The 13,684-nt window shown below is 36.4% G+C and overlaps 1 pseudogene; it reads right to left on the bottom strand.

The window, feature by feature from the left end:
- Positions 1-11,017: 11,017 nt before the first annotated feature.
- LOC145258491 (U2 spliceosomal RNA) lies at positions 11,018-11,155 on the bottom strand (annotated as a pseudogene).
- Between the last annotated feature and the right edge of the window lie 2,529 nt (positions 11,156-13,684).

Genomic DNA, 13,684 nt, shown 5'->3' on the forward strand with positions numbered 1-13,684 from the left:
TCTGATTATAGCGAACACAAGAAATGTCTAGTGACCCAAGTATTGAAAATACCAAAGCTGTAGGTTGAAGGAAAACAGCGAGGAGGAAGAGATGCCCCTAACCTTGCAGTCTTGGAAAGAAGCTACTGGAATAGGAAGTTGTATTACAATGGAGTATTGGAACAGCGGATTAATGGAAACCTTTGGGCCAACGAGTAAAATCAGCTGTAACAAAAGAAAGCAGGGAAAAGGTTAAACAATTCTGAGAAAACATGCTTTAATAATATTTATAGTAAAGACTGAGACTAGCAACATCACGTATATGAGAGAGAGGTTGCAGTAAAGAAGAAAGTGTGGAGCCAATCAAATTACAGATACGTTTCTACAATTTATCAAGAACGTTCAAATGGGAAACAGATTCACCAGCCCAAACATGACAACAGTACTCCATAATTGGTCTGATGGTAAATATGTAGAGAGAGGGAATGGCTTAAGGTGTACGAAATTGTTTAGAGTGACAGAGATAACGGATTCTACGAGAAATAGCAATGGATTTAATATATGATTCTAAGAAAGATTTGTCAAAAATGAAAGACCAAGAAGTTTTAGAGTCGATTTCTCAGGGAGAGAAAAGCCATCCATCAGAACCTCAGCAAGAAAAGAGAGATGCCTGCGATAGAAGGACAATAGCTGAGTCCAAACAGTATTACGGAAACAATCCATAATAGACCCTTCATCAACTTCTAGATCAACTGAAGATAAGCATTTGATGAAAGATCGAAATTTAAATCAATAATTCATTTTTCTGACCTGACTAGCGCTTTTCCGAGCCATCTTTCTTGATCCTTTACGCCAGGTTTGTGTGGCATCACCCTATCTTTTGTCGGGGAGGGAAAAACGTGTATAACATTTCTTACAGTTTCCTCTCTTATTATTATTACTGCTGTTATTGTAGTTAGCAGTAATAGTTTTTGTTGTTATTTTTGTTGTAATAATAATGCTAATATTAGCAACTCTACTGCCGAAGTTATTTGTTCATATTTGCTATGTTTATTTAATAGTAAAGCGATATCTGGCAGATACTGAGCACAATGATTTGTCAAACAAGATCGCATCCTATTACAGAAAGAAAATAATTAGCGACATTATGATTTTGACCAAAGAAAAGAGAACATATAAAACCCCACAGATTTATGAGGCACAAAGCCAGCCAGTTATAAAATGATATTATTATTATCTTGGTAACTCAATCTATAGATTCTGAATAACCAACGAGAAAACAAATACCCATACTATATTTACCATGCTTAAGATATAAACAAAACAACTTAGATAACCACGAAGCAAAAGCCAATACTTGACTCTTGTGTCGCCAACTGGATTATTGTACTTATGACCACACGTTGTGACTGACGTTATTTACATATTTTATATTCGACACACTTAGTCACATGAATGTATGTACACTTAGTCACATAAATGTATATGCACATAATCACACGAATGTATATACACTTAATCACAAGCATGTATACACTTAATCTCATTAATGTATACACACTTAATCACATGAATGTATACACATGTAATCACACGAATCTATACACACTTAGTCACACGAATGCATACACTCTTAATCACACGAATGTTATTCACATGAATGTATACAAACTTAATCATATGAATGTATACAAACTTAATCATATGAATGTATATACAGTTAATCACACGAATTTATGTACAGTTAATCACACGAATGTATATACACTTAATCACACGAATGTATATACACTTAGTCACATGAATGTTGACAATCACACTTGAAAAATACTAGGCTAATTCGTCTTGACCTTTGCCACGTCGGGTCGTTTAAACATTATACAGGGTGTCCGTAAAGTTACTATACAGTCTTATTGTTTTATTGTATTATATTTGTATTAATAGTTAATATTTATTTTTGTGTAGCTTTAGGGTGTCTGTATAGTAACTTGTAAGACTGTATAGTAACTTTACGGACACCCTGTATAAGTAGAATAAAATACTAGGCTAATTCGTCTTGACCTTTGCAACGCCGGGTCGTTTAAACATTATATAAGTAGAATATTACGAATGTTTATATTCAACACACTTGCAATTATGAGATATGCTTTTAAACTGATGTAGTAGCTATAATATCATAATTTATATACACATACCAAGTGATGGTAGCTGTGCGAGTAATTGTTAAGCAAGGATTGTGCAATCACCAGCCACACCTCTCCTGAATCGTCATTGTTTCAGTCCAATGACAAGAAGTGCTAGACGACTGGAAAAAATGCCGAGCTTAGTAAAGAGCACACACAGTACTTGCAATTTCTTAATGGTCACCCATTTTAGTACTGACCAGGCTCAACATTGCTTAACTTCAGTGATCTAATGGAAGCCGGTGTGTCAACGTGATTCTGCCCGGAGAGACAGAGTTTCACGGGCGGACAATTCGATGAAAGATGTTTTCTTTATGGAATTTTCGTTAAAATTTAGGCGCATATAGAGAGTGGGGGAAATTGTTGATAGTGATTGTAGATAGACGAGTGCTTTTGTGTGAAAATCTGACAGAAGCGACAATGGATTGAAGCTCAGACAAGCACACACCATGAAAATAGCGATATGCAAATAAATCTCCTTTTCATGCAGACAAGTACACAAGGAGACGTTCGCCGAGACGTTCACCGAGAATTCCTAAATGTTTTATTCTTTTAGAGAATTGACTCACACCGTAGAGAGAAACTAAGGTTCTCCTAGCTAATTATTTAGTTAACTTCAAAACTTAACTGAAATTGTGACATGCGGACAGATGTTTAATCAGTCTAACATTTCGCACTTAGGGCCTATCAAAGTTTTTTTTTCCGCATTATTGGTCAATACGCGACAGATTTGCATTATTGCCTCCCGTTCGGTTTTTCACAGACTCCCATTTTCGGTGGTATCTCTGTTATAAGGCTTCTAAGTCTGACTTACAAAACATTGTTTTATCTCAGCTATAAAAAAATATGGCGTCATTCGCCATCTCAACACATACGACTCTTTTGACTGTTATCTAATCCCGCCTGTACTTTGATCTCACATATCAACCATACTTGATTTAACCCTGGGAATGGGTCTGCTTTACAGATGTGGGTCATAATGACACGCATTAAATGTGCTCCTCATCAAACTTTATACTAGCTGACTTGATCGCCATCGACACAGGGTCCCTAATATATAAAATGTAGAACATCACATTTACTGAATCGTGCCAACAGGGGAAATGTTCACTATTACCGAATTGCGTGATAAGGTCTGCTCCACGTTTAGATGAATGCGAATGCTGAAACATTTGTAGCAAATACTTTGAATTTCACATTATGACCTAACAAAAATAATGAGTCTTTGCAAACGAGCATAGAAACTCGGGGTTTTAAGTAGTCATGACCTTCTTTTTGAGCCGAAGGTCTCTCCGAGGAGTAGGGGAATGGGGACTGTTGTGGACTTGTGTTTGACGAAGGTGAGATTAATAAAAATCGATAAATGTTCGCAGAAAGAGTTTTTTAAAACGAATATCGATCCAGTTTGTGCTTTTCAATGCACGACAATTTTACGCCGAAGACCAGAATTGATTGATTTTCCCCCTTTCTATCTAAAGATAAAACCATTATTAAAAGCCATAAACAGAAAAAAAAAAAATGTTCGGGAATGCAAGATAGAAATTCCTGGGAGTATGTGTAATCATGTATTGATGTGTTCATGCGTATGTATGTATGTGTAAACCGTGTGTTTCTTGCCTGTTTCTGAGTGTATACACATATACGTACACATATATGTTCACAAATAAGAATATGCATAAGCATATATATGTGTAAGTGCCCATATGCGTATACGTGCGCATTTGGACGAAAGTGTCTCTGTACGTGTAAGCGTGTGTGTGTGTGTGTGTGTGTGTGTGTGTGTGTTTGACTATATGTGTGCATTAATAAGCGAGCATACATGCGTGTGTATATGTATATGTATGTATGTATGTATGTATGGATTTTCTGTATGCGACATAATTATACGGCATACTCACGTTGACACACCGGTTCTCGTCAGATAATCGAAGTTAAGCAACGTTGAGCCCGGCTAGTACCGGATGGATGATCATTTGGGAATTCTAGACTCTCTGCTTATATCGGCATCGTTTTCAGTCGTCCTGAGCCTCCACTTGCCACTGGTATTTAACAATGGCGACTCTGAGGAGCTGTGGTAGGAGATTGCGCGACTGTTGCCACAAAAATTCCACGTGCAGGCATCCTTACAGTGTGTATCCATGGTCTGTCAAGCCACTATAGATTTTTGTATGGGTGTAGAATATAGATTCGCGTGTTTCTATACCCAAGCTTGTATATGCTTGGGTAGGTCTGTCTACATATGCATATGTTTACGCGTAAGTACGTGTATAGGCATGTTCGTATAAACGCATGTGTGACTGACGGTGAAATATACATACTCATATGCGTGTATGCATTTGCTTGTATGCACACCTACAACCAACTTAACGAACACAGATAAAAAAAACACATAAACACGCACATAATCACACACACATAAACACACACACAAATCACACACATGAACACACATAGCTAAACACACAAACAAACACAAATAAACACACACACATAAACACACATAAACGCATACACGCAGAAACACACACATAAACACACACACATTAACACGCACACATAAACACACAAATAAGCGTATACACATATCAACACATACATAAACCCACACACATAATCACACACACATAAAACACACACATAAGCACATAGACATAAACGCATAAAACATACACATATAAACACACATATAAACACATGTACATACATACATAGATCAATTCTTATACTTTCTATTGCTACAGGTTAAAAAAAAACTAATCTAATAAGCTCCCGAGGTCCAAATATCCTACACATTAAGTTTCAAGTTAGTAGACTAAATATGCAAAGAGGAGTTTGGTAGAGAAGTTTCGCAAACACACAGACAATGTCATGCTGATTGTTTGTTTGTAAATCAACAAGCAGTCCGAGCAGTATAAAAGCAGTGGGCGAGTGTTTATTTGAATAGACATTTGTTCGAGGTCGTTTACGAGCTCCGATCCCATGAGTAGAATTGCTGGGTATCAACAGAATGGTTGTAGGTTTAATCGCAGCTAAGAAAAAGTGTTAGTTTTTGCGCAGTGATGTGTTGTGATACAACGAAACAGTACTGTATGTGGATGACTATATATATATATATATATATATATATATATATATATATATATATATATATATATATATCTGCGTGTGTGTGTGTGTGTGTTTGACTATTGTGTGTATATGATACGTTCGTGCGTGTGTGCTTATGTGTAAGCAGCTGCGTATATGTATATATTAGTGATGGGAGGATTCCAATATTTTTCCGATTCCGAAAGAATTACCGATTCTGATTCTTTATAAATCACTAAATATCTAAGTATAAATTTGCTATTTTTTCCGATTACCGTAAAAAAACACATGTTAAATATGCACATATTTTCTACCAACGTAAAAAAATACACCTGTGAGGGGTGGGCGGTGACCTCCAGATTTTCACGTTACTGGTACGTTAAAATCAATAAATATTTATTATTTTATTATTACTATCAAACCAAAAAAGATGATTAAAAAAAAGCGTTTTGGACTGAGAAAATATCCACAAATTGTTTCGATTCCGATATCGATTCCAATACCCCAAATAATTCTGATTTCTGATTTCCGATTAATCGTCCCAACACCAATATGCATATGTGTGCAACCATGTTTTCTTCCGTTGGGTTGTGTGTTTATACGTGAGTTTTTATCAGTATTTATTTGTGTGTTTATATATATATATATATATATATATATATATATATATATATATATATATATATATATATACTAGCAGAAGTACCCGTCGTTGACTGGGATCAAAAACAGCCTACAGAAAATGCACTGTGATTGATGAAAGTATGATAGGTTATAAAAAGGAGGGGGTTGTAAGGAGATAGGTTTTGATACTCAGAAATTTTACCGTAAACAAAATATGATGAAAGTAAAGATAATTTTCGCGAAAATATATTTTTTTATATCAACTTTGTTTCCATTCGTAGCCAAGAGTGACCAACAAAGTGATGTTTCCTTACAAAGAGAAAATGTTATATATATATAATAATATAAATATACAAGAAATAAATGTTACCATAGTCAATAAAAGTTACTTTTATGGTAGAAAAGTTCATTGGTTTGTGTTTTTAAGTAGTTTGTAAAAAGATTTTTTTTAACACACGAACCGGTTTAAAAAAATCCAAATAGCAGCGAATTTGAAATGGAGAGCCCCGTTTTCAATTTGAAGGAGGGGCACCTAAGCATTCTGTGTAACAATTTAAGAGAGTTCCGTCAACGTAAGGAATATTTATAAACATATTTTAATGTTTTCCGTTATTTTGTGCTTGGGGAATATTCGATTATGGCATGTGTAGTTTATGTAAAAATTAATTGAAGTAGTTATCGCCTCAAATTTCATTTTAATTTCGGTTCGCTGAAATTATTCCAAGTAAAGAGCATTAAAAACTATTTCAAAACAAAAGAAAACATGGACTAAACTTTTATTGACTATGGTAACATTTATTTCTTGTATATTTATTTTTTAGGGTAGTCGTTTGTTGGCTTTTCTGCTAAACACTCTTACTAAATAATATCGACGAAATATCATTAAACAAAGAAACAAAAACAGTTTTGAAAAATAATGAAGCTTTACTTACTTTAGTAAAATAATCCGAAACAGCAAAATGGGATATTAAAAAAGTAAACACCTAATTACTTTAGTTTTTTAAAGCAAAGAATCGATATAAATATGAATAAGAAGAAAACGGCGCCCTTTTCAAGCAGAACAGCTTCGTTTCAGTTTTACAGTATTGAACGGTGTAGTTTTGCACCGTCGGATTCTGGGTTGTGCTATTGTAATGTAAAGAACACGCAGAAAGGGTTGTAATCAACTGAATTCCTTCTAGTACACTGACAAAAAAGCTTAAACAGATATATAAATAAAAATAAAAAAAGTTATGTAAATCTTTTTAAAAAGAAACGTAATCACGTGAACAGGATTACAAGTAACGTTCTTATTTTATATTATTTATCTATTTATCTATTTTCGAAAGAGTTCCATGTGCAAGTGGAGAAGGAAAAAACAGAGTTATTCAAAATTTGTGTCGAGAATTGTCTAAAGCTCCGACTTTTTTTTTTTTTTGCTTTCTCTTTAATAAGAACTTGAATTATTGAGGTGAATTTATTCGACACGATATGATTCAACAAAAAAAAAAATAAATAAAAGCTAACGTTAATTAATATTAAAGTAAAGGCGTTATTCGGGACCCTCACCCCTTTTAAAAAACCTTGTTAAACTTGTGACATATTTGCATTCTATGGAGGTCAGGCGCGAACGAACACCCAATAATTTTATTATACCATATTTCTTCAAACTGAAACATTATCATCAAAGTATACTTACGCAAATAGATATAAAAAGGCTTTGTTAAAGTTTGTGCCATATTTCCATGGAGTACAGGCCCGAATGCAAATCCCACAATTTTATTATACCATCCCTATTTAAGTTGAAACATACTTATCAAAGTATTCTTATGCACATCTATATCAAAAACCCTTGTAAACGTTATTTTTTCATTTTTTATTTCCATAATTTGAGGTCCAGACACGAATGCAGACCCCACAATTTTTATGAACCACCGTTCTGCCAGATAAAACATACCGATTCCTGATCCTCGATACATCTATCATTATATATAATCAGTTTTTTTAAATAGTCAACCATATAGGAGCCTATTCGTGACCACACACACACACACACACACACACACACACACACACACACACACACACACACACACACACACACACACACACAGAGACGTTCAACTTTATATTATAGATTTTAAAATAGTCAACCATATAGGAGCCTATTCGTGACCAGACACACACACAGACGTTCAGCTTTATATATATATATATATATATATATATATATATATATATATATATATATATATATATATATATATATATTGTGTGCGTGTGTGCAAGGGGTGTGTGCGGGCGCGCTTGCGTGTTTGTGAAAGACGCAATCGTTGCGTGTCGGAATTTAGCAAATCTGTTTCTATCTAATATGGACTCCAACTGCATCACCAGCATCGGTTGTGGCGCACATGCGCAGAAAGAGTCATTTTAGGTCGAAGGAAAAGAAGAAAAACAAGTTAAATTGCCAATGGGAAATAGCAACAAAGGAGAAAACAGAATCCCTAAAATAAAAATGGAAAAACTGAACATTCTCAGAGAAGTACACGATGTTTGTTCTAGTGTTGGTGTGTCCCCTTGTTGGCCTGTGAATCTGTTCATTGGGCTCGGCGATGAGTCAAATCGCGAGTAGGTAATTATTGAATCATTTTTAAAACATCATTTTTTTTCTCATTTTATTAGTACTAAAGTTAAGCAATATTCAACCGAATCAGTATTTGAACGGGTAGCTAAAATAAAACAAAAAACAAAAAACAAAAAAAAAAACAAAACAAAAAGAAAACAAGGAAACCAATAGGTTAAACACTGTTCCATAGTAGACATGACTGGTCAAATATATATAACACCTTAGACAATGAAATCAAATAGCTGTTCAAATTATATTAGCACTATTGCATATAATTATGCACTAATATCATTGTATATACAGCATAATCACGTTGACACACCGGTTCCCGTCGTATCACTGAAGTTAAGCAACGTTGAGCCTGGTCATTACTAAAATAGGTGACCAATTTGGCAATTCCAGGTGCTGTATGAAGGAGGACGTCGACACCTCCCTGCAAAAAGTTGCAAAAACCTAACGTCGTCATCTCCCCTAACGGGGACATACATGCGACTGGGAACCGCTTGTGAATTTCATACTCTCATGAAACTTCCTCCTTCAGACGAAGCCGGTTAAACCCTGAATAGAGTTGGTGCTGACTGCACACACACACAATACCATTGTGAAAGGCAAGAACGTATTGTTCCTCGTGCAGCTTTTTGTATAATAATGACTTGTATTCAAATAATAGTATACAATCAATCGTTTCCAACAGATATTTTGTTTTGAAAATAACTGCTCCAACATGTGTTAATTTGCCGTAAAATTGACACACAAAACGAAAGAACGGCGGTCTACTAATATAAGTTTTGTTTCCGGCGAGAGTGCAACAGAATACCAGGAGGACAAATGGAAAGAAGCTATTGTGTGAGACCTGATTAATCTCGGGACCCACCCTGCCTGCAAATGTACATTAGAAGCTAGTGACATCAAAAATGTTACAATCGACCGGAGTTTTACTAGTCGAGAATGTAAATAAACGAAACGTATCCTGTCGGCCAAAGGTCAAGATTGCGTGCTACTAAAAGAAACCACGTGATTACGAAAGGCGAGCTCAGTGATACCAATTCGCTACAAGGGAATAGTACGCTGAACTTTGAGGCGCGTAATAATGATTTTATTCTCATATAGATGCTATGCGGCGAATAAATTAAGATAGCGAGAACATCGTCGCTAAAAAAAGTTTCTATCAGTTTTTTCGTTTTTTACATGGGAGTCACCACTTATCAAGGTCCAGAGGCCATTTGAGGGTAAGGGTTAAAGACTGTACAGTAGTCAATGGGACAACATCGTAGCAATCGTTAGTAGTGTTAATTTGGTAAATTGGATTACTTAAGAGGAACAGCTCATCAAGAACTTGTTTACGTTGGACTTGAAGACGACCATATTGTAGTCAGCTGGAAAGCAAGCAAACGGAAGAGAATTCCACAGGCGTGCAGTTCTAAAAAGAAACTTTGTTATATGTTATTTTAATTGGAATTCATTATTGAGATGAGTATTATTTATTAATCTATTTATAGCAAAATATTATCCTCGTCTTTCTGAGATGAGGATAATAGTCTTTCTGACAATTCTCACCTGGAACCGAGAGAGATTCAACGTCTCTATCCACTGCGCCTATCTGAAGATAGCGGTTTCAATCCTACCCAAAGCCGGTCTGGGGCTTACTTGGCCAAAAACGTGGCGAGACGACAACAACTATGGATGGCAGTAGTTGCTGCGAATGCAGTTAGAAGATTCGGAGTTCCTATCCCGTCGCGGTTACCACCTGACCAAGGCCAGAGGAATACTTAGCAAAAAACGTCGTGAAGCAACAACTCAGAAAGATAAGGATAGGCCACAATAAATAAATTAAGAAACTTTGTTCATGGAATCTCGCTTAGGTTTAGGTTCTCATGAGTGTCATTTTCACAACATTTCAGTCATGTATCTTATTAAACTCGAGAAATTGGACGGAATTTCGAACGAAAACTTTATTTACTTCACAGAGGTAGCATGCTCTCATTCCGTAAGCCATTAATGGATAAAGGTCCTAAGTAATTCGCAATTATATTTTTCGTTCGCTCACACTGAGAATTGAACCTTCAACCTTCAAGAGAATACTAATTGTGCAATTGTTGCTTTCAAGTACTCAAACCATTGCGCCACAGGTCTTTGTGTCCCAATTCCCGAGTTCGAGAGAAACATTCCTGAAAAGGTCGGAGGTTACATCGACCAAAAAACGTGAAAAATGGCACTCAAGATAAGAAGAATTGAAATTATACGAATAATCAATCGTCATTTTAACAAGGCCGATAACCATTTGTCGCGTGCTATCGTGTAATGAATGAATGCGTGAATGTAGGATTGACATGAAATTCTTAAAGATAAACTAAAATGACCGAAAAATGGGCTGAAATGACTTAAATAAATAAAAAGTATATGACTTAGAATGACTTTAATGAACTTAAGGATGAATTGAATGACCTTAAGAATGACTTGAATGCTTAAAAAATAACTGGAATCCTTCGAAAACAACTTGAATGATCTGGAAAATGACTTTGAGACTGACTGGTTGTAAAGTGGGTGATCATTCTACATTAAATTAATACAAAAAAGTGATCCCCCACTTTATATCGCAAAGTTACAAACATAAGTACATCATTTAGTAAGAAAAGATACTACACTTTGATCTTGGCCAAAAGGCCAAGAAAAGGGTATGTATTTGCTCCCCCACCGAGCAAATTAGGCACAAGGTCGATTTTTAATGTGAGGAATGAAGGGGAAATAGGGACCAACTCGCCGGGGAGTAGGGTAGCTGGATAGTGACAATTGGCATGAAGGGTTGCCCCTAAATTGACCAAGGTTTTATATGTGGCGTTGCCCCCACATATGGTGTTTGCTTGCAGTATCTGCCGGAACAGATAGTACACTTTGATCTTGGCCAAAAGGCCAAGAAAAGCGGTATTTATTTGCTCCCCACCGAGGAAGGAGGAATAGTTATAAGTGTTCACTCTGTATTAATTGCAAAAAGCATAAATTTGCGTTTTCCTTACTTTGCTTTGAACAGGTTACCCCCCCACCCCCCAAGCATTCCAAATCGACGATGTATATTCAAAGGCAATGCAGGTTTATTTTAACTGCACAATTCCTGTCCCTCTGATCACCGTGCCGTAGAAAAACAGCATTGAATCGACGATTTCTCCCTATTTTCGTGTCGACTAGCAGCCGGAGTCATGTCTCCGACTTCAATAACACCCACGTATCCACCAGTAATTATTAACTGATGCACATCGCTAAACGTGAACAGACAGGGAGAAGCGAACGCTTTATTATAAGGGGGTCATCAAAAGCACATTAAATTTGCCATACATCCGTCCAGATGTGGCTAACATACCGATCTATCTCAACAAACAACGTTTGCTTACATTTTACAAAGACGTTCCTTGCATTAAAAGACGGCTTTACCTTCGTATCACATGACTTACGCCATTTTTGTGCTCGCTCGCTCTCTCGTGCTCTCTTACTCTATCTCTCTTTCTCTATCTCTCTTTCTCTCTCTTGCTCTCTTTTTCATTCATTCTCTTTTTCTTTTTTTTTGTTTTTTGATTCATTTCTTGCACTGTTCTACTTTTTCTCACTTTTCCGTCCTGTGTTGCCTTTTTACTGAATATGCTATTCCGTTTGATTTTCTTTTCATTTGTCTACGCTTTAATTCTCCTTATTTCTATCTCTTTCTGGCCTTTTTATATTCTTTTCTTTTTCATCATCATCATCATCATCATCATCATCATCATCATCATCATCATCTCCTTTTTTCCTTCTCTTTTCAAATACGACATAATCACGTTTGACACACCGGTTCCCGTCAGATCACCAAAGTTAAGCAACGATAAGACTGGCCAGTACAAGTTGGGTGACCATTTGGGGCTTCTAGATGCTATATGTGCTCTCCGCTTATCTCTGTATCGTGTCCAGTTATCCTGAACTTCTCCTTGCCGCTGGACCCAAGCAGTGCCGATTCAGGAGAGGTGTGGTTGCAGATTCCGCCACCCTTGTCACACAATTACACACGAAGGTGCCCTTACATGGGGTATCCTTTGTCTTTCGAGACTAAACGTAGGCATCGGATTGAATATCTTTGGTTTCATCGTTATTCTTAATCTACCTTTCTTGCCTTTTTATATTCTTTTCTTGTTATTTTTATTTTTCATCATCATCATCATCATCATCATCATTGTCGTCGTCATCATCACCGTCATCGTCGTCGTAGTCATCATCATCATCATCATCATCATCATCATCATAATCATTGTTGTCGTCGTCATCATCATCATCATCATCATCATCATCGTTTTCGTCATCGTTGCCGTCATCATTTTCGTTATCGTCGTCATCGTCGTTGTCGTTGGCGTCATCATGATCGTCGTCGTCGTCCTCATCGTCACCATCGTCGTCGTCGTCATCATCATCATCATCATCAACATCATCATCAGCAGCAGCATCGTCGTTGTCGTCATCGTTTTCGTCATCATCGTCGTCATCATAATCTTTTTTTCTTCTCTTTCTCTTTGCTCGCATCTTCATTTTTCATCTACCGTCCTTCTCGTTTGTTCATTCATTAACTTTTCTTTCCTATTCTTAGATATTGTATTTTCAATTATTTCATCATTCATATATTAATTTCCTCTTCGTCATATTATCATATTTCTTATCTCAATTCATTAACGAATTTAATACCGTTTCACTCGTCAACAATCGCAAATCGAGATAATCCTTCGGTGTTGAATATTCCAAGAATTTATTAACCTTTCCCGATCCTTTATCAAATGAAAAGAAACGACCATTTTCCTGTCGATCTCCTGTCCTATTATACGGCGCGGTTGAATGGCCGATTGATGCCATTCAAAAGCAGGACCCGAATAACCCAAATCATGAAAGGTCGTATATGAAGATTCACGCAATTGCACGACTCGTTACCTAAGCTGAAATAATTATGCTTCACGAACAAAGGTCAACGTGTCACACAAAAAGAGGGGTGGGGTGAGATGTAGCAGAGCCTCTGGTCGGCATAGGTTTGTGTATCAATCACTAGTCTCTTACTTTGAGAGAGTCTGAGAAAGAGTCTCGAATCTAATAGACTCCACACTATCGACCAGACACCAACCTCTGTCTTATTTCAGCAATGTTGCATCCCTTTGTCTGTTTTGCAAGTACTTTAAAGAAATGTGCTTTGATAAACTCATAG

This window comes from Euprymna scolopes, chromosome 33 (assembly GCF_053919585.1).
Source record: "Euprymna scolopes isolate OS-2025 chromosome 33, ASM5391958v1, whole genome shotgun sequence".
NCBI lineage: Eukaryota > Metazoa > Mollusca > Cephalopoda > Sepiida > Sepiolidae > Euprymna > Euprymna scolopes.